General features: G+C 39.8%; 2 protein-coding genes across 5 annotated transcripts in view; one reads left to right on the top strand and one right to left on the bottom strand.

Annotated features, from left to right (window-relative positions):
• C15H7orf50 (chromosome 15 C7orf50 homolog) overlaps positions 1–26,931 on the top strand; it is a 125,656-nt gene that overhangs the window by 62,012 nt on the left and 36,713 nt on the right. The window lies entirely within an intron of this gene.
• GPR146 (G protein-coupled receptor 146) overlaps positions 1–26,931 on the bottom strand; it is a 52,799-nt gene that overhangs the window by 24,354 nt on the left and 1,514 nt on the right. The window contains exon 2 of one of the 2 annotated variants that reach the window (XM_040574698.1): positions 5,645–5,693. The gene's annotated coding sequence lies outside the window, so the exon portion shown is untranslated. The remainder of the gene's footprint in view (positions 1–5,644; positions 5,694–26,931) is intronic. The other variant, XM_040574696.1, reaches the window with a different exon arrangement.

Raw genomic sequence — 26,931 nt, 5'->3', positions numbered from 1 at the left:
CCAGTCATCTGCCCTATTGCTGTCTGTCCGCATCGCTCTTTACTTCCCACAGCTCTACCAATGGCTTTGTCTTGGCTTTGGGAATTCAGTTTGTGATTTACTAATTCCAAGTGTCCCAAATTCTGGAAGTGCACATGCACTTTCATTGTCTTCAGGTGTCAGCGGTAAATGATCAGGGTGATCATTTAAAACAGGGTTAGGAGGCAATTCTGAGGATACCTATTCCTGATGATACAGTAAGTAAAAAGGATCAAGTGTGTGAATTTGTCATTTCTAACCATTTTTTACACTTAACATTACATGAAATTAGACCTGGAAAGGAGGGACTTGCAATAGGTATGAAATTCTAAAATGTCATCTGTGTCCAGCTTCTACAAAACCTTATCATCACTGATTGCCACTGTAAGAATTAAAAGTCAGCTCATGTAGTCCACAGCAGCAAATATTGTCAGAAATGTATAATGGAAATTTGTAAGAGCTAATGTTTAATGTCTTAAAATGAGAAGCATCCAGGATAACTCCTGAAATCACTTCACTTCACTTGAGTTCAGTATATATTAACAAAAAAGTATATATTAACAAAAAAATATTAAGGTTAATACAAAGGTATTTTCACCGGATGACTTTAAATTAATCTTACGATTGCCTTAAAAAAAAGAGAGAAAAGAGCCTTCGAGTAGCGGGTAACAGGGCATTCTTCATATTGCTATTTATCACTCATGGCAATGTATGGCATTGAGAGAAAAAGAAGTCAGAAATAATTCCATTAATTCTGGAACCTGGGGTTCTCTCTCGCAGAGCTGTTCACAGTGCTTTTCTGTATTGTTGAAGTGTTTTAGAATGTCGTGTCCAACTAAATATATGCTGTTCTGTATATGACAGGCGAGGAGTACCAAACTTCAAACCATCAGACAAAGTGGTTTTCCTTTGTTTTGTTTAGGGAGATCTCTCTGATTATGCTTGTATTTAAAGTGCACTGCTAGGTAATCATAGAACATACATCTGTTTAAACCAAATTCAGAGTATCATGAAGTGACACCTGCTTAAGTTTTTAATTAAAGTGACTTAATCTCTAGTGATCTCTACATACATAGGCAGAAAGTAGCTGTGTTTAATGCGTACTTTGAACTGCCATTCATTTAGAAATCAAAGATTTGTAAATGAAACACAGTATGCTAGACATGATGATATTGGACTGGAATCCCTTCTTGTTGGCATAGCCTATTTTTTCTGATGCTGCCAGCCCCTGGGAATACATTCTCATTAAAATTATGTATAGAAGCAAACATGAAAAGAAGTTTATCTTAAAAAATAAATAAGTGCATCACCCATATATAGAACATTTTTAAATATGCGAATATATATAGTTGTGCGTATAATGGAGAATTGCTCCTGCCTTTTGTGAGCAGTGTTCTGCCATTAAACAATTGCACTGTCTAATGAGCTACTATTTTGAAATGTGACTATAAGAACAGTCATGTATTTCTTTTTACCATTTTCTAAATTTCAAGTCTCTGGCAGAGTAGGTCAGGTAACTGAATGCTATTTAATGGTAATCCGTGCTCTTCATTGGGTAGGGTCATTAACAGGCTCTGCTTAACTCAGTCATCTCTCCGTATTGGCAGTGGCAGCACTTGGCCTTCACTTTCCTTTCCCTGCTAAAAAGGCAGGGGAAAGCTCCAGCTCCTTTTTGTGGAAGTCGTGGGAGGTGTCATTTCCTCTAACAGGACTCTGATCTTTTCCTTGCTGCTGACTCTGTTGGAAGGCTCTGCAGAAGGAATACTGTTTGTGTGCCCTACAGAAAGGGATCTGTTTTCCGTATTTTTCCCAACTGTGTGAGTTTTGCTGGGTTAATATGTCTTAATGACTGATCTTAGTTTAGTTGATATTCTTTAACGTTCATATTCTCTTTCTCTCAGCTTTTCACCTACAAAAGCCCCCTGGTATTCTTGAAACAAATGTACACACAGTCCTCTTTTGGCAGCTGGTCATGTTAAATGGCATTAAGTGATAGTGAACGTTGATTTGGAATGGCAGAAGGAAAAAGAAGCACAGGCTGTTCAGTTTTTGCAGATCCATAGTTTGTTATCCCTAACTACCGGTGACACCCGTGGTGATTTCCAGTGTAATCCTATGTCTGACCACACTGCTGCTGTCCTCACGATGGAATTTGATGTTTGGGAACCGTAACCTCACTGCCTGGCAGAAGTCTCCTAGTCACGATTTTTCTTTGCAAAACGAACACCGTCTCCTCTGTCAGGAAGGGTGACTGAAACTTCATAAGGGAAAGATGAACAAAGCCCTTAATTTGTGAGAGGAAGGAAACTGGTAGGGAGAGAGCACGAGCACTGTAACAATGCCGAAATGAGGGGGCAGATCTCGGCCGGCAGCAGGGAGGAGTTTGGGGCAAGCTGGAGGCGTAAAGCTCTGTGCCGATAAATGCAAAGCAATAAATTACGAAGAAGATGCAGATGCTGGAAGGGGTTCTGGGGTGGCTGGGGAGTGGGGGCGTGCGGGGGGAGCCCAGCTTGCACAACTTTGCATGTAACCCTGCTGGCACGCTCGCCTTGTCCATGTTACGGATGTGTGGAGGTAAATTACTAACGAAGATGTGTGCAGATCAACCCAGAAGGGAGGTGAACGTTTCTCGATAACATTGTGTTCTCAAACGTCAAGACACGCTCAAGACATTTGCTTTTGATTTTCCTTTGACCACCTGCAGAGCTCACCAAACTAGTTTTGGGTGAGAGGAACAAGACTGTGCAAGGAGCTTTGGCTTCATTTAAATGTGGGTAGTCGTGCTGTTAGGATGGAGATTTAAATACTGAAAAGCTAGGTGTTTGGCTTCTTTTCTTTCCTTTTTTTTTTTTTCTTTTAGAAACTCTCTCCTTCCCTTGTACTATGGTTTGTTTATATTGCTACCTTTACAGTATTGACTAGCATCTATACGAACTGCACTCAGGGAAAGGTGCTGGGATTTAAAAAAAAAAGTGTTAAAACTGTGACACACAGGTATTTCACTATGAAGTTTACTGATGGCTGTTGCCATTGCACGTCCAAAACTCATGAAGTACAACTTTATTTGCCCTTTTTTTTGTTGTCTCAGCTTTACTTCAAAAAGCTACAGTCATCACTGGATGATTTCAATCAAAAAACAGGGAGTCAGAGGTTAAATGCTATCCACAGCATTTATCTATGATTGTTTTAAAAATTTGTTGCACCACAGTACTGTCAAAGTAGTATGTCTATGAGTATAATAGGTAGCAGAAAAAAATAATATATATGGTCTGAATAAATCCAGGATGTATTCTTTTTGTGGTGTTTAAAATATTAACTAATTTTTGATGGGACTGAATCGCTCATAGAATAATTCAAGTTGGAAGGGACTTGAGAAAGTCATCTGTCCAAAATGCTGCACAAAGCAGGGCAGATAGGAGATCAAACTAGATCTTCAAAACCTCTGAGGACAAAGACAGTGTGATGTCTGGGCAACCTCTTCCAATGCTTGATTGTCATAATGGTTAAAGAAATACAATAAATTCCCTCATATATTGGAATCTATCTCTTCTTCAAATTTTGCCCATTGTCTTTTTTCATCCAACTATGCACTGCAGTAAAGAGCCCGAATCTGTGTGCACAGTAAGCCTCCTGCAGGTGCACAGTGGTTGTGGCTTAGGTCTACCCGAAACTTTCTCTTTTTCAGGTGGAGCAAGCCCAGTTCTCTCAGCCTCTGACCACAGGGCTGCAAGTGTTCTGCCCACAGCTGTCCTCGTGGCCCTCTGTTCATCTGCTTTCAGTTTATCAAAAGCTTTTGGGAGGATGGGTGCGCAAATCTATACAAAGAAATATCATTTTGGTCTTTATGCAAAAAAGATCTTTGTGTAAATCTGTTATGTGGAGGCTTTGGGAGGTTTTCATGTTTCTGTGATTATTTTAAAAATTTGTTGCACCACAGTATTGTCATAGCAGTATGTCTGTGATTATAATAGGTAGCAGAAAAAAAAATCTGACCAATGAGCTCAAACTTTTTTAGCTGTGGCTTGTAGGTATGTAACTTAGAGGAGCATTTTCTGGGCCAACTCTAGGTTTTGGGGTAACAGACATTATAATAACAATAACAACAATAATGGCCCCCAAAAAGATGGGATACATACATTCAATGAGTTTATGATTGTCCTTCAGTGAAGAATTTAGACTAGAAGCTTGTCTTGCTATAGCTGATACCTTACTCAGTACATCCTTTCTGTCTTTACACATGAAGTAGACTCTAAGATTACTGTGGTTGAGTATATTGGAAGTAATAGAAAACAGACACAGAAAAATTGTTGCATGTTTTAAAAAAAATCATAAAATGAAAGAGGAAGTGCATCATTTATTATAACACCATGTAGACTAATGAAAAACATACTGCAGGCTGGAAATTTGTTAAGAGCTGAACTCCAAAAGTTTCCATTCCCAAAAATGCCTTGGGGCCTCCGGCTGTAAGCTTGTGGCTAAAGAGGCCCTATGGTAAACTGACATAAAAAATAACTACTCCATAAACATTCAGCTCCTGTTTCACAATAGTTGGAAATAAGTTTTAAAGAAGTGTTCCCAACTGATACTGACTACACTTTATCAAAGTAAAAGGAAGGAAGGCAGTGCGTTTATGACTAGAATGTCAAATTGGGAATGTAACACTGGGGAGATGGGTATTAGGCACAAAAATGTTATGCTCATTGTACAGAGGAGAAAACTAAAAAGATGAAGTGATTTGCCAAGAGCAAGAGCAGCAGTCAGCACTGGCAGAGCTGGTGTTAGCATTAAATAATTCCTGACTCTTGTCCTTTGCTCGTTAACTAGAGCAGGGCGGACAACACGCCTACAACACGCTGCTGCGAGCAGGTCACCAGCCTGTGCTCAAGCACGTTCTTCAGGCTGTGTGCGAGCACACCCACGTGCCCTCAGAGGAATGGTGTTGGTCCCTTAGAGAAGGCTGAATTTGGTGCCTCTTTTCTTTTAATCTGTTTGGCTTTCTTAAAGGTATGTTTCTCCTGCAGAGTTAGCCCACGCTGATTCACTAGGTGTTAGCTTTGCCTTTCTCCTCCCTGGCCAGCCTTTGTCAATGCATGAAAATCTTTACCACTGACTGTGGGATTTCAGGCAGTTCTAGCTGACATGATGGCCTGCTGGTAGAGGTTGTGAGGAGAGCATTTCAGCCCCGATTCCTTCCTCGCAGGGGTCGGCAAGCAGTTTGCAGAGATGATGTCAATTAAATCCTGCAAGCGTTCCTCCAATCTGTTTCTGCAGTTCGTGTAGATCACAGAGGTTCTCCTGCTTGGCAAGGAGTCCTCAAGTGCCTTAGGATCATGGGATGCATCCATGAAGTCCAAATTTCACAAGGCTATAAACATGTTGTAAACTGGAGGCACCTTCATCTGAGCCTACGTAAACTGCCAGTTTGTGAGCTTTGGGGAAGAGGTTGATCTGGGAGTCAACACAGACTGCCTTTGTTAACTCTTCCATGAGCACTTAGTAAGTTTTCTAGTACATTTTCACAGAAATAAATACCAGGTCCAGAAATCCCAATGTTGGTAAATATTTTCACTGTTGTACATTGATAAAAGAAACATATGACAATAATAGTTGCACTGTATTGCTATACCTGTACTTACGTGATGTGCAGCACAGAAGGTCAGTCGAAGATTGAGCCGCTGGAAGAAAAAAAGAAGAAAGAAAAAGTAAACCAATTGCTCATAGTTGGTTCAAAGAAATTAAAAGTAAATTTCATCAATTCTGTTAAATACATTTCATTTTGTGTGTTGTTTCACTGTAGTATGCCTTATATATCATTTACAACATGCAATATTTTCATGCAGTGATTAGAAAATCCAGAATGTAATTGTTTACAATGTTTGGTATTGAATTGCTTCATGATTGATTACTGACTTAATGACTGTAGCTGAAAGGTTGATAGGAGAGTTACTGTATCATAGTGATGTTGGTGTTGATGGCTTTATTTACATTTTTGAGGTGAATTGAGGTTCTTGAATAAAAGCTGTGGATTGAATTAAAAATAGAAACTCACAGCTTCCTTCTCTTCATTGAAAATGTCACGCGTGCTGGGTTAAAACTGAAATGGAACAGTCCCGATGTGAAATATTTGGCATGTAATAAGATACTATGACAAATGTCAGTTTGGTTTGTTATTGTAAAACACAGTGGTTTTGGCATACTGTGTTACGCTAATTCACTTTGGTTACTGAGGGTATATCTGCTCCTTTGCACACTGTGGGAGAAAATATGGAAAAGATGAATATTTTAGTAAATTATAAAAAACAAAGGTATAGTATGTGTGACCACTAAGAACTTGTAACCAGTATTTCAGATCTAAGTTATCTAAAGGAGAGGAATGAAGTAAAGCACTAATTTCCATATTTCTTGCAGTTAAAATTAAAGAGTTTTAAGTCTTTTTGCTTGGATAAGTGATTGAACAGTAATACTTGGAGAGCAAGATAACTTTAAGAACAGATTGTCACTATAGTAAAAAAGGTGTGTTTTCCCCTAAAAAGAAAGATTAACTTTGAGGTTACTCGATTATGACTGAATTTTGAGGGAAACAGAGTACATCATTTGTGAAAAAAAAAAATTGTTTAAGATAGCAGCCTGTGCCAGTTTATTCTTTTTATATTAAAGTTTTATTGAAAGGTCAGTAAAGGTCTGTGAAAGATCTCATCTCCTACTGGTTTGCACTTCCCACTAGTGCCGCTGGTCTCTGTGATGGGTGGCGCGCTGGGGGCCGCCAGCGGCCCGGCCTGGCCTGGCCTCTGTCCTGTTCCTCACATCTCGTGGCAAGCGTTGGAGGGCCCAAGAAAAGTATGTGGTGCAATCAATATTTGGTTGCAATTTTAGTTTCACAATCTGATGAAGAATAGTAAATAGAAGCACTAATTGCTATTATTACGTGGCCTTGAACTTGAGAGAGCGATTTCCGTGTGTGTGCCATGGCTTGTGTGTGTGACGTGTCACGCAGCTGGAAATCACCTCCCTGGCTCGAGCAGTCCTAAGACATGCTGGAGTGGCTGGCTGTTTGGTCTGCAGCTCTGGCTGGCCTCTCATCCCACCACAGAAACAAATGTCTGCTAATTCATGTGAAGAAACAACAGATTTGCTGTTTATAAATTCATACAGATTGAAGTTGCGTTGCAGGTGCTTTTAAGACAGCTGCCCCGAGCTTTACAGCACAGAAGACATGTAGGAAGCTCTTTTTCTCTGTTCGTTAGCAGGGCAGGAGGATGTGAGCAGTCCCGGCTGATAGGCCTCACTGCTGAAGCGTGGCACAGCTGCCGCACAGTCTGGAGCCCCTCAGTGTCCCGCAGCGGCCTTCAGCCCGCCGGGCCGGGCCACTGGGGCTGGCGCCTCCTGACTAACACAGCCCTTCAGTGCCTTTGCTGTGGCCTCACATCCAGGTATTTGTGGATGTGATGGAATTAGACACGTGAATTGTCATTGAATTCAGCCGGCTAAGCTGCACAAACAAACTTATTTATATCCATTGCGAGCTGCAATGCTGAGATCGGCATTCAGAGGACCACTGTCGTGTGCTCACGCGGGTTCGTAGGGGTGGGTTGGAGAAAGGTTTTGTCCGTACCAGTCACCAAGAAGAAGCTTTGCTTCTGCTGACCTAATTGGATTCACAAGGGTAACGTGTGTTTCATTGCCTCCCTCCATGGTGACTCAGTAGCTCTTCCTGGATTGATCTGTTTTTCTTGCATTCTGATCCTTGTTGCTGAAGTACATTTTCTTTTAAGTAGTAAACTAAGTTTCAGGAATGATTAAATCGCAACATGAATCATAACTGAAATGCTGAGCTATGCATACTGCTCTTCACATCTATAAGCCAGCAGGGATGAATAACAAGTTTTGTAGCGACAGACTTACAGCGGGTTTGCAGTTCTGCTGGGAGGTGAACCCACTGCTTCATGTGTCTTTTGATGTAAGCAGCTCAAGGGAATAAACAGCTGGTTAGTCAGTTTGCAGAGAACTTGCAGCATGACTGAATGCACAGTTCTTCTACATAGCTTAAAGAATGTAATACCTTTTCAAATGTCATATGTCATGCAGCGTATAATTTTATTCATGAGGCCTGAGTTGTGTATTCCAAGAAAAATCATATATCATATTAATCCTATTTAATTCTGAGTCACAACATAAAATTTTGCAGTGCTGTAATTAACAGTAATGAAAGATAAGGAGCAGCAGCTGTATAGCTAATGGAGGAGTTAATTTCAACGTGTATTTTAGACCATTAAGTACTATAAAGCAAAAAGCCTTGCGTTGCCAGCACGAAGCGAAGGAAGGCAGTTAACCACCGCTCCCCTCGCCAGGCCAGCAGAGCTGGGGATGCTGTACAGCTTAGGCTTTGCTAAAACTGATTCATTAGCTAAGGCAGTAGCATGCAGAAGAAATGTGGAAGAATATATAAATCATTGCTACTGTTTGTCATCCCAAGGAAAAATTTCTTTCTTATTCTGCCTATGTGAATATCAGTTTTTTCTATAAAAATGTTTCTCTCCTTTCAGGTTGGAGTATATTTTATAAACTGATTTAACAGTTTAGTTCAGGTCTTTGTTCTGTCTGTCAAGACTCTCCAGAGGCTGAAATCTGCAGGCCATCCAATACATCATTGTTCACATTGTACTTCTTTTTAACAAGTCTGAAACGTTTTCCTTGTGTGGTTTCGCAACCCCCTTTTTTTTTTTTTTCCAAACAGCATGAGTCCTATCACTAGATCAAATTTAGAATTCACTGCTTCCAACAATTGTCTAATGGATCCACATGTTTACACAGCATGACATTGGCATCCAGATAGTGCTGTCAAAGTCTCCAGGCTGTACTACTGTCTCATGCTTCCTCCCTTCTCTTTAAAAAAAAAAAAAGAAAAAAAAAAAGAAAAGAGAAAAAGAAGCTACAGTTACAGTTAATCTGGTACTCTGGAAGCAGCGAACAGTGCTTTTACTTCAGCCACCAATATTGCTCCCAAAATTTAGAAAACAAACCTTTTTTTGATCTGCTATATATGAAAATGTCAACTCTCAGGTATTTTATCAGCACTTATTGTATCAATCTCAAAATGCTATTGAATGGGAGACCGGAAAATAACTTTTCCAGACTTGTTCCTTTTTTTCTGTCCTGAGTTTCCCAGGCTGAATGACAGCTTTTATCTGTGTATGCCACTGCTACGAGGACGAGCACTTAGGGCTTTCTGAAGCTCCCAGCTACTTCTCCCTGTCACTGTCTTTGTGTCGATACGCGTTTCTGTAGCCTGATGGTGAACAAATTACCGAACTGATGTGTCTGCAAACTAACCTACCAGCCAGCAGCCTCAGTCACTGGGCGTTTGTGTGGCATGAGAGGACCTTTTGTAATTAACTTGCCTGTGTGTTTTGCACAGTGCTTAATTCCTGTTCTGTGTGATCGGATGTAAATAAATCAGTAGCAATTACTTGGCAGCAACTTTCTGCAATCAGTTGCTCTGAAGAAACTTAGTCCATGGTAGCATTAAGCAAAGGAAGGGGGGTTTGGCTAGGACACCAGAACCTTTCTTTTTTTAATGCTCTCATGGGATCTTTCACTTCCACACAAGCAACTGCTTGAACTGGCCGAGTGGTCTTGATTTAGCACTGCTGTACGAATACTGCTTGTCCCAGCTGCAGGGTATCATAACCTCTATTTCCTTAGCTTAGATTTGAAATCTGGAGCCATATGATTCAGATGAACCATGACTGCCCTCTCTTTAACTTGATGTATTTGTTTTGAAAATGCCATTGTTCGGTCCAGGTTTTAGCTCCTAAGCAAATTAAGCTGATTTGCACTGGTAAGTGGGGAATACTTACCAGCTTGATTTAAAAAAAAAAAAAAAAAGGCAAGAAAAGCTGAAGCAATTTTTAACTCATCAGTGCCAATGAAAATACATTGTTAGCATAAACTTTTAAAAAAAGTTTTTAAAATTAAAAATGATAGGTAGTCCCAAAAGTAGCTATAGCTCTGATGCAAAAAAATACTTCTTCCAAGAGCAATTACATGCTGTGCAGCGAGCTCACAAAAATGTTGCTGCAGACAGGTTTCAGAATGAAGGCTGATGAGCAGAACTGGGTTAGCTTTGCATTCAAAATTTGATTTTATGTAGGCTCCTGTTCTTGTGAAGCTTAGATACAAGCTCTTGGATTTGAAGTAAAGCCAACTGGATTTGTAAAGATGCTTATCGTATTCCCTGGCCCTGTTCAAATCACCAGAAAATATTAAGGCTGACAAGCCTAACTTGATATGCGTCTCAATATTTTTATGCTAGATTACAGTATACATAGAAAAAAGAAAAGTCTCTACCACAGCTGCAGCCTGTTTAAAAAGAAAAATGAAAAAAAAAAAAAAAAACATGGGCCTTTTATTAAAAATTATTATATAGCAGAGAAAATGGAGAATCACCTAATTGCCCATGAAGGTTTACATATGTACCACATGACCAAAGGTCAATCTAAATTGCCACAATTTCCTACTAGGATTTTGTAATCACTTGTTATATAAATGAAGATTTCTTCACAGGCTTTAATTTGTAGAAATATTTTATAATTAAGCTTATAAACTTCATAATCTAATTACATTCTTTAACTTTTTATCGCTGCTGGTTTGTAGTGGTGTTTTGTGAATTTCCTTTTTAATTTACTCATAAATGCTCAGAGAGACTATACAGAAACTTGAGGGCTGGGATGCTTTCCCAAATATAGTTCAGAGGTGTCGGTCAATCACTGAGCTGCTCCTGCTGTCTGAAATAGAAGTGGCCCCAGCAGCACCTGCCAGGACAGCATGTACAGGGTGCTAAGTTTGGCTGATCGGGATTTCTGTTCGATAGCATGCAGGCAGGTCGCTCATAGGGTGTCTGCAGAGTTGCTTCTAACTGTTACGTGTATCTTACAGGATGGAAGAGTATTGAGGGAATTGCATTCAGATACTGAAGATGACCTTACAATTAAGATGCAATTTTATTCGCTTGATTTAGACAATTCTGCTTGCTGCCCACCTGCACAGACTGAGCGAGGTTTTTCTTCCCTTCTTTTTCCCCTCTCTCCCAGGGTAATGCACTATACAGGTTCTGAGTTTGGTGTAAGACAGTGGAACTATTCCAGATTTTAAAGCTGTTTTTGGTGTCTGATGGTAGTGCTACAGAGCAGGGACGTTTGCAGAGTGCATAGCAGCAGCAACATGGCCAGCTGGAGCAGTTTCTTGCGCTTTACCGTCAATTCCCTTCTGACTGTGGTTATTCCAAATTACTTATACACCAGAAGACATAGCCCATCCCATTTTATATTTTATGTAATGTCCCAACCTCGTAGGCTGCTCTGATTTCATTTATATTCACAGACGCGCCCACAAAGCTTCCACTTAGCACGTCCCCATAAGTCAGACCTGCACGGGCAGCTAGGAGCGTGCTTGCTCTAGCCCCTAGCGCTGCGGCAGCCTGTGCTGGTGGGCGGAATGGCACAGCATCCTTGCTGGCCAAGCAGCTCCCCAAAAAGGAGCACATGTGCCTCCTGGCTCGCTCTCTGACAGGAACGCCTGCGTTTTCTTGCCTAGCAGCTGGCCCATGCGAACGCAACCATCTCCCAACAAGCTGCAGCTGGGATGTCTGCACTACCTCCCCTCCCAGAGCATGCCAGGTGGTGCAGTTGGTGCTCAGCTAACCTGTTACTGGGTCACACAGCAACACAACAACAGGAGAGAGATGTCTTTGGGCCTTTTACTGGTAGTTAGCATTGCTAGAAGTAAGGATGGCCGGAGGGAGGCAGAAGAAAGGGTGGTGAGTGCTGTAGTGCTCCTGAATGGGGAAGCTGGAGGTGGGCTGAATGTTGTTGTTACAGTAGAAAAGAATGGGATTTCGCAATGAGAAGGAAGTGGAGTGCCATGGCATTGCTACATCAGTTTCCAGTGGCCCACCCATTTGTTTTGACATAAATACCTATGCTAAAGCTATGTAGGCTAGACACATACCTTCAGACCTGTGGTATTTAGGTTTCATTATTGCTCTTTGAAGGTTGAGCTTGATGTTTTAGTATTTTATTTGGAGACTTAAACATTTAGGTTTTTTAATTCTGCCCTTCTAGCCATTTCCCTGATTTACCTTGCAGAGTAAATATGCTTTCATTTGGTTTTCCAGACTTCTTTCCTTTCTTTGCTTTTGGCTTAATTTTGAGATATGACATTCAAACCACAGTTAGAGGTAAGTGCCTCTTTGAGAGAGAAATAAAAAACAGCTAAGGAGTTCAGAAGCAACAGCTTATTTTTCAGTATGCTGCAAGTCCGCTGACACAGGTCCTGCCAAAGGCACCAAGTTTAACAGCAGCAGCACTTAGGAGAGTGTGTTCGGGGTTTCTGGCAACGCTCACAAGCCACTTAGAAAAAACACGCATATCACTTGTGGCAAGCGCTCCATAGCTTGGAAAGCACTGCTGCGGACCAGTTTATAAAGAATTTTTTTGTCTTTATACCTCTCAGAGTTATCCATTTTCGTTTCATCTACAGTGAGCCCGGTTTCCTCAGTGTTGATATCTAGGATCTTAACATCAAATCTGTAATTAATACAGCTACATTTAGAAACTACGACATTTGCAGTGTTTAAAGCAGCAGCTCATTGTGTTACACAGTGCGGCATTTAGCACGTTTTAAATATTCTCCGCTTGTGCATGTACAGATTTTTATAGTTGAATTAAGAATTTATAATATGCTGGGTCTCATATTCCTGGTCTGTTTGTTTCTAAAGCTGTGCACAGAACTCAGCCTAGGCCATAAACTTCTGTAGATGAAATGAAAGCTGATTAGAATTTTAATACTAAGGAAGGAAATGGTCTTGGGTAGTGCACTACAGAGCAGAAGAGGCCTTCTGTTAATACACAAGAGTATTACTGTTTTCTTGAACTTTGCCTTCCTATTCAATTACTGCTTGTGCCTAGAAATCATAACTCTGGTGCCTCCCATTTGATAATGTTGAATGTAATCCTCATGCTAGTTTACCTCATTTCCAGTAGTAAATATCATCTTGATTATACAACCGCTAGATAATATACTCCTAAAATTGAATTATAGGCAGTACTACATGGTTTTGTTGATAAACAAAGCGAAGTCATGATGGTATATCTAGTTGGCCCAATTCTGTCTGTTTAAATTAAATGAAATCAAGAGGCTTTTCTTGTGAAATGCTTTTCTTGTGACTAACTTACTGCATGTTCCACTCTTCGTGACACAAACAAAGCTTTCAGTGTTGCAAATGATTTTTCAGAGTCAAACAAAGTACCAGGAGTCTGTGTTGTGCGGTTTCGTCACATGCACTGCAGCGACAGCGCTGCGCTGGCAGCATCTAGCGAGCTCGCCAAGGAGCAGGTGCAGGCAGCGCCGTTAGCAGCATGAGCCATCAGAGCAGGTATGAGCCAGTGTCCGTGCCTTGCTCCCTGGACTGGGCTGGGTGCTTCGTGCTTCTCTGGATCTGTGGTACTCAGCCCTCGCTGCACATGCTTGTTGCACATTTATGGCAGGATGCTCTTACCAGAGTGCAGAATCCCATTCTGGTGTTATCACATGAAAATCGATTCTGATCCCTCAGTATTTTGGAGTGTATTATTAGCGTGGTACAACTAATCATTTTCATACACGGGGAATGAAAATCGTGCCCTTGTTTAGATGCTGCATGTGTATTTATAGGACCATAATGCCCAAATACGGTGGTGAAACTTGGCTGCTTCTCCTGCTGGTTTCTGTGGTTTTGTTTCATTGTCCAGAAAAAGTGACAACATTCTCAGCTCTGTGGCATCCATCAATATGATTCATGTCATGTCCACTTTTGGCAGAAAAAGAGAAATGTATATTGTTTGCTTATTCCTTTAAATTTTATAGTTTTTTATCTTTCTTTAAGGATTTTTGTTTGCAGTTCTCACACCATTAAAACATCACAGTAGGGACAGTCTGAAACATATTTATCCCACTCAAAAGACTCAGCGGTTTATGTACAATCTGTTATGCAAATAGCTTTACTTTATATTTTTTCCCTTTTTTCTTTGATTACTTGTGTAACGTTTTTTGAAATGCGCGTCTGATGTTGATTCCTTTTTGTGTTCTATTAGGTGCATTTGATTTTGCATCTGAAAGGATTGAATATTGAATGTCCTTTTCATATGCGTGTATTAACAGCATTTTAGTTTTCTTCTTTCAGACAGAGCAGGGAAATTCCTAGGATTTAGGATCCTAGATTCCTAGGATCTTTTTGAGAAAGTCTTGAAAAACTATATTAGCAAAGCCAAAAAAGACCCCCCAGATGTATTTTTATGTTTTTTAATGATTTTTATACTGTAAATTAGAGCAGAAGGAACAAGCTATATCAGAGATAATTTTGGAAATGAAAAAATAAAATTGTTATCTCATCCATTTGTAAGAATGGTACAGATAAACTCTTGACTTTCTTAGCACTTATTTTCCCCTGCATTAACCTACCAGTGTTTCAGTAACTGGGAATATATGAGTTTATGGAGACTTGGTATAATGAATCCCTAGCTAAGAAGGAGAATTGTAGTCAAAGATTTTTCCCCTCTCTTACAGTAGACAAATGCTAATGTTTCCTTTATTTTCTGTGCTTCCAGACTGGAATAGTGTTTGATAAGCTGACTCCCAGGGTGAAAGTGCCCTTCAGAGATGCTCGCTGTAGAGCATACCTGCTCTTTGGTTTCGTTTGTTGCAATTTATAGGCACAGCGCAGCAAGGTTAGTTCCGGTATCTGCATTAGACATACCATTTCAGTAACGTTCCTGTTAAACAAAGGCTTATGTAGTGATTCAGCGCTGAGCATGCAGATGATTCTACAGCTCTAGAGAGGCTCATTTCTTTCTAGTCCCATATGTTATCTTTAATCAGGAAGTAAGGAGGAAAGCATTTGAACTGAGAAGCTTTTGGAAATAGCATGAGCAAATATAGAAGCTCAGACCTTAGTAGACAGTTTTACAGACTGCAAGGGAGGATCTGATTGTGGTTTTGCCTGCAAACGTTTTTAATCTGTTGACTTTGTTTTTAATTACTCACAACTGTGAGTGATTTTATGTCAGTCATGTGAGTTGTATAAGCATTCGAAACTGAGTTATCATGACAAGCTTTCCTGACGTTTATTTTTATTTCTTCTTCTCTCTTCTCAATTCACTTCTCTCAAAAGCTGAGAAGAAAGGAGCCCTGCTCTTTAGTTCCTGGCAAGATATTTCTTCCTTCATGAGACAAAACCAGAAAGCCTATCCCAGTGATCCTATTGACATCTCTTACCAAAAGCTTCTCAAATGATCCAGGCATCATACAAAATGCTAGCATGAATCCAGCCTATCACAAGATTCTCAGCAGTACTGCTCTTAGCAAAAGACACCAAGAGGCCCTATGCCACGTCACATACCAGTGTTCCCAGTGCTAACCCTGGAGAACTTCCCTCCCTCAGTGGTACCTGCCCTGATGGGCATGGAGTAATCACCTTCAGAACCAACCAGGTGCGTGTGGGTAGACCCGAGAGCACTGAACTGATTTGTAGCTTTGTCAAAGTTGTCTCCATCTAGGAGTTTGCAGAACAACTTGTTGGAGTTCAGCTTATACCTTCACCCATCATTTCTTCCTGCATGATGATGCTGTGTCCAACACTTGTTCTGGCAAAGCCATCTGAGCTTTACTGTAATAGTTCTAATTAGATATTTCTACAAGATCACTGCTTGAGAGTCACCACAAGACAAACATTCTGTGAGCAATTATCCCAAGAAGTTGTTAATTAATGTGGAACAACTACAGCTTTTGAAAGTGTATTGTCTGTACAGATACCATAAATCCACTTTCCTCCCCACTTGCTCCTGGAGCCCCTTGTATTCTGGATTCTCTGATAACAAAGGTACTGATGTGCTGCTGTGGTCTGTTCTCGTACTGCTGGCTGTTGTGGCCAGGTGAGCATGTATGATGGAGACAGCTCCAAAGACCCTGCTAACCAAGCAAGTGAGGTATTTTACAGTCTTCATTTATTTATTTATTTTTAATTCTGATTATTAGTCTGGAGAAAGAGCTACAGAAATGCTACAAAACTTTGTAGCGGATCTTTGTAGTGGATTTTGAGGCTTCCTATCTGCAACACTTGTTGCACATAGATTTTTGCACTTTGGCCAAAATAAGAGTGTTGTTATGACTTTACTTCTAAATGTGTTGAAAGCATATGTTGCCATAATACCATTTATTGTACAGCACTTAAATAACTTTATGTACTGAACATATGCTAAGGCAGAATTCATAAATGGCATCTCCCTCGATTTAACTTTTAAAGTATTTCTTAAATCTGAGAACCTACATCTTGTGTCCTGTTGTAACCACGCAGCTTTGTGAGGAAGACAGACTGTAAAAGCTTTTGGACAGGATTATGAAAATGATTAATATTTGACCCTTTTGCGGTACAAGAAACATTACGCCTAATTTGAATGTCATCCAAATACAAACCTTAGTCTCAATATTTTCACAGTTTCCTTTTTAGCTTTTTAGGCTTTCGTTATGGGTGAAGGATTTCAGAAGCCTTCAGAGGTCTGTGTGCACTTCAAAATGGGTTATGTTTCTGACACCTCTCCTTGTGGGATTTAAAGCAGTTCTTCTATTTACAAGATAAACAAATGTGATTAAGCAGTTTGTTGGCAGTTGATCTACTCTTCTTTGAATAGATAAAAATGCTGTAAAAAAAACTTGACAATGGCTTTTAAGAGGAATCTGTGAACTGCATTAGCTATTTTTCTGCTTTAATTTCTACTAAATTTATAAGCTGAGTAGTTAAGGAGGTATTGTAGGTTAATGATTTATTTGCAATTAACAACACTTCTTCAGTGTTGTAACCATACTTCCAATGTTGCACTGGAGATCAGCCTGAAGATTACATTTTTTGCCTTGACTTAATTTTTCAGCCTGTGATGAATTTTGCACAGATTTCAATGAGTATTGCTACTGCCAAATGTTTATTCCTTTCACCTAAACGGTACAGTGACGTATTGCCGTACGGGTAGATGTTCTCTGCTTTTCAGCATTTGGCTTGCAGGAACCTGAGAGGTCACCAAGAAGCTCCAAGCAGCAGGAGAACGTGAGGAATGGTCATCAGGTGAAACGGGGCATTCCAGCTCAATTCCAGGAAAACACTTTTCACTGTAATTAAGGTCTGGGACGCGCTGCCCGGGGCAGTTGAGGACTCTCTGTCCCTGCAGGCATCCAGCACCCCACCAGGCGAAGCCCGCATCACACAGCCCAGTGCCAGGGGTGTGATTCCTCTAAACGTTGTGACAATTACAGTAGAAATCCTCCTGAAATAGCAGCTCATTCCTAATAATGCCCAGTTTAAGGGAAAAGCAGTACCTAAAGCCGGCTCTGGTTATTTAAGCAGTAGTCCTGGTAGGTGAGGGGTGTTTTGTTCTTATAGCGGATCTGTTCCTTGCTATTAAAGCAGTTCTGTTCCTAAAACTTTTCTTTTACAGCATCCTATCAGGCATCCTTACATCAGTAATGTGCTGAGAAGGGTCTAACCCTAGACCAGGTCCAAATCTTTAACATCTGGTGAGCTCAACCTGTATTTTGTTCTGTGCTGCCTGAGGGGGGAAAAGTCCTTTTGAATGAATTTGTTCTCTTTCTAAATAGATAACTAGCCGAATGCATCTCAAATATTTGTTCTACCATTCAAATATTGGTTTAGGTTTAGAAAACAAATTAACCTAATGTTCGAAGAATTAGACATTTTGTACCCGGACGCTTTTCTGTGTCATTGGTTCTATAGCGATGACCCTAAATACTTAGGTCAAAATAAAAGAGCCTTCTGATGAAAATCAGACAAATATTTTTTGCAACTTGGATGATTCTCTTCGCTGTGTGCATACAAGTTAAAATAGTGCAGATGTATGTTTAAATTTTAGTAGTTTCATTGGGGGAAGCTAGTCAAATTACAGTGCTCTTTCATGCTGCTAATGTGGATGTTTTTTCTGAAGGAACTGAAAAATATACAGAACAGTTTGAGTGTTTTGTTAGTCTGTCAGTACTAGGTGAAATCAGTTTCATTTGCCTATATTTAATATTTAAATGAGAAAGGAAAGTTGTAGAATGGAGCAATTTTAGAGCAAAGGTAAATGAAATCTCTTACAAGCTAGCTTGTTTACTGATTTTTTTTTTTAAGGTTCTGCATAAAATAAGTGAACTATGTAAGTTCTTACTCATTTTTTACCCTTTTGCTTATGAGTAAGGCACATCAATGTGCAAAATTTATTACTTCTACTGTAGGTATACCAGTTGCTGGCTTACTTTTATATTACCTATATATTTTTGACAAAAAAAATAACTTGGTAACTGAACATCCATTTCATTTTGTGATTAAATGTGTCAGTTCACAAACCAGAGCGGTCTTCTGTTGTGGCTGCAACTAAAAAACAGTCCTGGGTGGAAATTAGCCCCTTGTTCAGAGGGGCGCTTGGTTTGGATTGTCTGTGGTCTCAATGGCCATGCCTCGAGAGCCTGGTGGTGTCTAAACTGGGTTAGTTACCATCCTGCTGCCTAATCCTGAAGTAGAAGAAGGAAACTCGTTTTCCTTAGTATATGATAACAGATTTTTGCACACTTCCTATCACTAAGAGTTGTGAGTAGATGTTTTTGCAATAACACTGCAAATTCTCACTTGATTCTTGTGATTCCTCTGCTGCTGGTTGCACAGCATAGCCCGCTGTGTCCATTGTGAGGTTCCAGAGTTCAGTGAGAATTGTTATGTTCTGTTTACCTAAATATGAGCCTTTTTGGAAGGTGGCTGGAGTTTAACCTTGAACAGGGTACTGCCACTAGCTTTGAGTAATTGCTGACCTCAGCCATGATGCAGACACGGCAGGAAGTGCAAAGGGAGGGACAGAGCATGGCAACATCTTCTCCATCTTTAACTTCCTTACCACATCATGCACATATGCATTTATATAGCATGTGAAGTTACTAATCTTTATTCGATTAGATACTTTAATAAAGTAAAGGGCATCAGTTGTTACTAGATGGTGGCATTCTTCTATTTTATTAGTGTAGTAATAAAACCAAAATTTTATTTTGGAATTATTGAGACTTCTGGAGCGGTTTAACAATTGACTGGTAGTATTTCCCATCCCAGAATGAGCAAGTAGAAAATGAATTTTTGAAACTAAAACAAAAAATTGCTTCTGATGTGTCTGTTGACTGCAGATCAGTAGGTAGAAATTGAGGGGGATTTTCTCACGCATCCTAAAATGCAGGAAACTAAACCGTGTCTGCTCACTGCAGCTGTAAATCCAAGTGGCTAGAAGACCTGACAACTGCACTCGGAGCCTGTCTGCTTCCCGAGCTGTTTGTTTCCTGGATGTGCTTTGGAGTTTTCGGTGGGCAGGAAGTCAGTGTGTATGCTGAACAGTTAAACACTGCGACTCAAGGAGTAATGGCTATAGCAGCCAGAGCACACCATCTAAAGGGAGGAAGTAAGGGAACAAAAAGCTCACCTAGGAGGACTGAGAACAGAGAGGGACTCAGCCTTCATGCTGATATTTTTGGAATTGTTTAAAGGGAAGTTCCATGCACCATGAAAATCTATAGATTGCTTTATTGGTTATCTGTTGATGTTTTTTGAATTGACTTGCTTGCGTCTGCCAGAAAAATAGCGTTTTCAAAATGGTGTTATAGTGAAGGCATTTGATCCTTGTTACAGTCCTATTACAAATGCAATAGCAAATGTAAAAAGAAAAGAGTTTAGTTGGATTCATGATAGACAGATTCTTGCCTGACACATTTTGAATAATAAAAATGTGAAGCATACAATATTGCCAGTCTTGGGTTAAATAAAAAGTTGCGTTCCAAATGATACATTTAAAAATACCATGACATTTTCATTTGCTTTCTGGTTTGCTTAACTTTAAGTAGTAATAGCTGCCTTCTGGGTAGCTGCTCATGTAGCTCAGGTTCTCTACTCAATCTACAACATCGGTGTCTGAGCAGTGAAGGTGCAGAGCTGCAAGTGCTCCATGCAGAGGTGTTTCTGGTTGCCTGCTCTCTCTGGGCTCCATCTGGGGAGATGCCATTTTTACTCCTGTTCTCTAGGTACTCCTATCTCTCTAGGTATGGAGGAAGAGCAAGTGTTCCATTCATTATGCATGTGCTCAAGGGCTTTTTCTCCTCCACTTTTCTCATGTCTTAACTTTTGCTTAAATATTTTACACTTATTTTTCTTCTGAGGAACAGCGTCTTAAGCCAGAGGGTGCAAAAAATGTGATCTCATGAGCTGTACAGCCGTGTGTCTCCGCCTTTGCATCACCTCCTCGTTTTGCTGGCACAAACATTCACAGTGAATGGTATCAGGGAACAGATATGGTTTTGAAGTAACCTTTGCGGGGGGGAATAGAGAGGTAATTTTAACCCGGATCAGTTTACAAGACAGTACAAACACTTGTGCCAACCAGAGGAAGAGGTGGGAGAATACGGAGTGTGTGTCTCTTGGCAGCAGTACTAACTTATGGTGGTTTAAGTTGTTCCTGAATCTGCTACCTGAAATTCTTTTATTCACAAATAAAGCTTTGTTTAGAGCCTGAACAGAAGCGTTCAGTTGTGTAATCTTTCACTGTAAGCAAAATATATTACATCTAATTTATAGGCATATTGTTTGTACTGCTGCAGTCACTGTGTGACTAAGTTTCCTGCAGTAAGTTTATCATTTCTATTATAACATAATGTGGATATCTTAGTGTAAGGCGGGAAAGGAAGAAATCAGAGCTCTGTGTAATGACATTAAGCTTTTAGGCACATAGACAGCTTAAATGGACTCACAGCTGCTTAACATATGCCCTCTGCCTGAACTCATTTTATCACTTGGTATCTGACTTCTCTCAACATATAAAAAGTTGATGTGATTGATTGTTGGTTATACAATATTTGTCAGGGTGAACTGAATCATTATATATATAGATTCGAGAATATAGAAAAATAAAGCTAGGAAAAAAAGATCTTGACATTTTTCCATTCAGTAAGCTCACTTCAAGTACCTCTTCTTGTTTGCAGGAGTTGGTGGCTGCTGGTTTTGCTAAGCAGCAATTGCTGAGTGATTTAGAGAACATCTCTGCTCCTTTGTTTGGATTTCATTTGCACAACCATTTAGAGTTATAAAACTGTCAGCTTAGGAACAGTCTATATGTTTTGCCAGGGCCTCATGTAAGCAGAGTTTATATTTTCCTCTCCATTTTGTGTGCCATTTGAATTCTCCAGTATATATTGCCATTCTTCTTTGCACTGGTCATTAGAATATAAAATTCCTGCAAGACCCATGGCCTTCTTTAGAGAGGAGGAATCTTCGATTATGAAATTGCACCTCAGATTAGTCATTAGGTGAAAGAATGTAGAAGATCTGTTAACCACAGTATCTCACCCTTGGCCAAGCCTGAAAGTGATGGAAAGCTCTGCTGTTGCTTACAAACACATGGAATTTAGGACTGACCGTGACTAGGATCGAATCACCATCTAAACGTTAGAAAGCATAGACCAGAACCGTTAATTATATTAATTACAGAACTCTCAGATTCCCTAAAATAACAACCAGCAGGGAGTTGAAATATTGCGTACTGCTTGTTTTGCTTGCTATGTTCCTCTCTGGCAGAATTTTGCAGGTGACCAGGCTCACCTTGGGGTTGCATGGAGGCTGCAGTGCCTGGAAGCCGTCGGTCTGCAGGAGGTGTAGAAAACTCTAATGTATGTCAGGTTTTGTGTACTTAGGTTTTCTCTTCCTATTGTTCATAATGTACCGTGGATGTTAGCTATTAAGTACTTGATGAAATTATAGAAATGCTGATGTCACAGAACTAGAAGCAGAGCGGTATCGCATGTGGAGACCAAACAGCATCCTGGCTAACACTGTGAGGTCCTCCACTTATTTTGTTGTTGCTGGTCTCTCTCAGCAGCATTTCCACCTTGCTGGAGCCCTGACCAGTACGTTTTGCTAAGCACAGCTGGTCTTTGGTCTTTGTTGCAGTGTTTGCTGTGCTGTGGGCGCCCTGTCAGGGAGGCGGGTGCAGGAAGCATTGGGCCGTGCTGATTGCAGCTAAGTGGGGCAGACACACAAACGTACAAAAGAGCTGATTTGCAACAATAGATAAATAAAGAAGTAGTCTGGTAATGTTTGATTTTTAGGTATAAAAATGAATATGTACTGTATGAAGGGAGAAAATACAATTCTGTAATATGTTTTTTGGGCTGAAGATATGCCTGAAAATTAAGAAATTTTTAAGCTGAGAAGTTCCACTGTTGGCTTAAATTTGTTACTTTGGGCAGGTTGCAGTGTTTGGCTTAAAACTGCCAACATGAACCAGGCTTCCTGTCGTGAAAGTTGTCAAGAGCATTTGATGAATTAAATTTTTATCTTTTATTTCCAGTTGTATCCCAAGTCTAATCATAGTAAGATCTGGGTGTATAGGTACAAAAAAAAATGCCACGTTGTAAACATTTTCAAAGCCAGGAAAAGTATGAATCATGCTGCTGTTTATAACTTGAAAGATGGAAATTATCATGAATTTGCACCTCTAGCTGTTGCCGGGTGCCTGGTTGCTCAAGTACAGTGGAAGGGAGGTCAGTGCTTCCGAGCTGATTTGGAGTTGTGTGAGTCAATTAACAGCAGTTCTTAACAGTCAATGACATTTTATGGAAGCCTTGAATAAAAGCATAGTTCATTCAGGGAATCTGGAAGAATGATGTGTAGGAAGTAAAATGTTTTTGTCTTTGTATCTTGAGAGAAAACCATGTGTTGACTTCCCTGGCTTCTCTAACTCCCCGCTGCTCCCTCTTGACTTGAGATTTCAGGAGCCATGCTCTCTGTCAGGGCTTCATCTCCCCAGTTCTACTTTACAACTTCCCAGGATTTGCTATTAAACTCTGTCTTCCTTTGCTCTCCTTTTCTTCTGATGAGCATAAACCACTTCACTTTCAAAGCTTTGCATTCTATTCCCACTCTAGCCATTATCCTGCATGTGCTATGGAGATGTTGACTTTCCTCTTTTGCTGACAGTTCAAACATTTGCCTTTGACAGTCTGCATTTTCTAATGACCATCCTCGGTGCTTTCTACTGCACTGCCCTGTGTGTGCTGAAGAAGACACTTGTAGCTCAGCACAGAAGCGCCTTTCTGTCCTTTTGCAAAGCCTTCTTTAAACCGTCCTTTTGATCCCTGCAGAATTGTGTGATACCAAAACAGGTACGTGATAAGCTTAGTCCTCCTGCTATTCCACACATTATTCTGTCTGTAATTATCCACTCTATTTTATTCTCAATTTTTTAATTATTTGCATGATTGCTGTTCTCTGTTGTGTTTTCTGTTGTGTTTATGCTTGTTTTATCAGATATGTAAAATATAACTTATACATGTAAAGCTTGAGTTTGAAACTAAAGTGCGTTATAAATTAAATCCACATAACTTGTATTAATTTTATAAATATGTGTAGGCTACTTATTATTGAAATATAAATTAATAAAATTTTATTTCAAGATAACTTGCTAGTTGCTTTAACTTCAAAAAAAGCAAACACCACCAACACCTTGTTTTGTGTTGCATTTACAATGACACTCTTCAATGTGGTCATTGGAAATGCAAACAGGTTTTATGGAGTGTTTTTTTTTCCTAACCAGTCGACAGGTTTTAATTTGGGATCTTAAATCATAATTGTTTTTCAATTTTCTGCTCTGCCTCACAAAAGCATAATGAGGGCACACCTGATGCTATAAAAAACAGATGTCATTTCAGTGCTCCAAGACTGCGTGATAAATTTGGAGGGGTTATGAATTGCAATCATAGACATGCACTTATCAGGGAGCTCACAAGAATAGAGAAGTGTTGCTAAACAGGGTTTGGGAACAGATTGCACTTTAATTTGAGAGACTCTGAGAATGCAGAAACTGGGGGTGGAATTTTCTTAAGGAACTTTCAGGAGACCATTTCAAACTGGCAAGTAATATTTCAAATTCTTTTTTCCTACCAGTTATGTTTAATCAGACAGTACTACTTGGGCTTGACCATTTTAAGTGGAAGAGCAGCAAGCAGACTGGGAAGAAAGCTTCATCATGCAGTTTGTGCTAACTTGTAGAAACATCCTTCCTTTCCTGTTCTCCTTGAGACAAAACTTCTTAAAACAGGATATTCAGTGGGAGCTGAACTGTACGTGAGATACAGGTGGAACTTTCTAGCACTTGTTCTTTAAACAGGTTCACACAGGTGTTCAAGGGTGTATTCATGGAAATTAAATGTATTTTACAGGAACAACCATTTCATGGGATGTCACTGGCACAATCTAAGTCACCCATGTCTGGTTATCACTGAACATAGTCAAATGCAAAAACCTGTAATTTCCATCACATTTATTCCTTATTGTGTGGTAAGATGTCTTTTATTCATAACCAAACTTAAAGTCCAATTCTCTATCCCCACAAGCCATCTATTTTATTGTAAAGCAAATCAAGCGGCAAGACGCGAGTTGAGGTGGCTGGTACCTTGATGCTCAGTTGTCACCCTATGATGTACGGGACAGTTGAGGAGCTACATGTGTTCTAGGTGTTGCTGTGGGTGTCTGCTTTAGGGTTGTTGAGTCATGAAATGAATACATTCTGCTAAAGAAAAATCCTGCCCATTCTGTTTTCTTGAGTGTCTCATTTTGGGTCTTGTTCATCATGGATTAAAATTGTATATTCTGCATTTGTGTGCATGTGTATGTATGAAATTCGTTCTGGAATACTTGTTTAAATAACTTTAATTTTTTATTTCTGGAATACTTGTTTAAAAGATCTTAGTGTATCAAACTACAGTTGTGTTGGTTTTGTTAGATGTGAAATTCATGAATAGAAACTGTTAATTTTTTTTTCTTTCTTTCTCTTAGTTATCTGGGAGAACCCAGAGAGCTAATGACAACTTTGGGGGAGAGAGGGTGTCGGTGGCTTTTCTGTTTTTAACAAAAAATGTCTTCCTTACTCAAACATAAGGATTCCTGTTTGAATTACAAGGCAAACTGCCTTCCTAGGGATCAATAACCCTTTATTTTTCATTTAGTAATGAATCTTCTGTTTCACTAGTCTTTCCCGTAGATGGGGGGGAATGCACCTGTTCCATTCCATTCCAAAAATGTTCTATTTTTTGATCAGAATAGGTACATTTCAGGTACATTACAGGGAGGCTGTCAGTTTGAAACTGAGCAAACTAAATATGCTCAGCTGAATGAATGCAATGCTGTCAACAGGAACAAGTGGTGTAATTAAGAAAAGAGATATCTTGAAGCTTTACAGTATTCAAGAAGTGTCAGATCATGTTCATTTGAAATGCATGGAAATGTTCTTTTTCCTGGTGTAGACACAAGTATTATGTGTTGTCCAGGACTGGCCACCCCGGTGCTTAGCAGACCCTGAGATTCGCACTTTGTTGTTGCCATCATTGTTGAATTTCACCCTATTTGAAAGAGTCATTCAAATTGTTTTTGTAGAATTCCAGACCTTTACCTTCATCAGGATGTAGATCAGTGAGATTAAAACAAGTGCTTGTCCTTCCACCTTTAAAAGTGTTTCACCTACTTTTGGTTGTTACAAAACCCTACATACTGTTTTCAAAAAGCTCTGTTACTGATACGTGTTGCTCTAAGGACAACTGGCATGTATTATTAGGAACTCTTGACTATGCAGAAGATAGTTGAGGATGAAGTATTTCTGGTTATGAGACCATTAAGACCAGTAGAAATGTGAGAAACAGATTCCGTCATATTTTGTTGTTTCCAGCTCAACAAAGCAAGATGGGTTTCTTCCAGATCTCCATACTCTAAAGGAAGGGTTTGAAGGGCTGGGTCTCACTGCTCAGTGAGTCTGCTTTAATACCATTGGCATGACTGGAAAACTTTGACAGATCTTGCCCTATGGTATGATTGCTAGCATATCTGTATCTGTATTTGGTCAAAACTTTTGACTAAGAAAATGCGTGATACTTTTTTTTTTCTCTGTGTTCTTGAAAATAACACATTCTGTTAACAGTAAATGTTATGGAAACTCATACCACTTAGCTTCTGAAAAACACCGCTATGAACAAAAATATCCTGCACTCTGCTTTAAAGATAATATTTATATTTTCTGCTGAGAGAGTTATGGGGAGGAATATCATTAGAGCTTGAGAATGTCACTGCAAGTGGTGTGCATTGTCTGTCCCACCTAAGCTTTTTTTAAAAAACAAAAAACAAAACAAAAAAAAAAGACACTGAAATACAGCCTTTAGTGAGTTCCTCTGTGTAAGGATAAATATAGCTCCAAGAGCAGTGGAAACCAGACCTGTAGGTTGGAGTGGAAGTGACTGCTGTGATGCCCTCACTGGGTGCTGTCATTTCTGCAAAGGATCTGTGCAGGGGAAGGCAAAACGTGGAACAAATTCTGCAAACTGGGGAAATTGTGGTGAGTCGTGGGTCTATGGATGTGCCCCAAAAGTCAGGCGGGGCCGTTTTCTGAATCACAACTTTGCTTTTTTTAATGTTAATTATTTTTCTTACATCTTAAGCTATAATCTTATGCCTGTTTTGTACTGGACTGATAATATCAATGTAAAAACTTCTTAGTGTTTAAACATTGCCTCAGCTATTTCCATAGTTTGATCAGAACCGTTCAGGCTTTAAAAATGTTTAAGCAAACTTCTGTGCCAAAACTACAGTCCTAGTGATGGAGGTGCTCTCTGTGTCACTCTTTGGGTCATTTACATTTCTGTGTGAGGAGAAGATAATGCAATCACCCTTAAAAGGCTGCGTTTCCAAAGAGCAAGCAGCATCTGCACCTGCACAAATACACACGTACTTGCTGAACTCCAGGTCCTACCCCTGCCTGGTGGTACTGA

Source organism: Cygnus olor, chromosome 15 (genome assembly GCF_009769625.2).
Source record: "Cygnus olor isolate bCygOlo1 chromosome 15, bCygOlo1.pri.v2, whole genome shotgun sequence".
NCBI lineage: Eukaryota > Metazoa > Chordata > Aves > Anseriformes > Anatidae > Cygnus > Cygnus olor.
The sequence above is the reverse complement of the archived record's forward strand: the minus strand, read 5'-3'. Positions and strand labels throughout refer to the sequence as shown.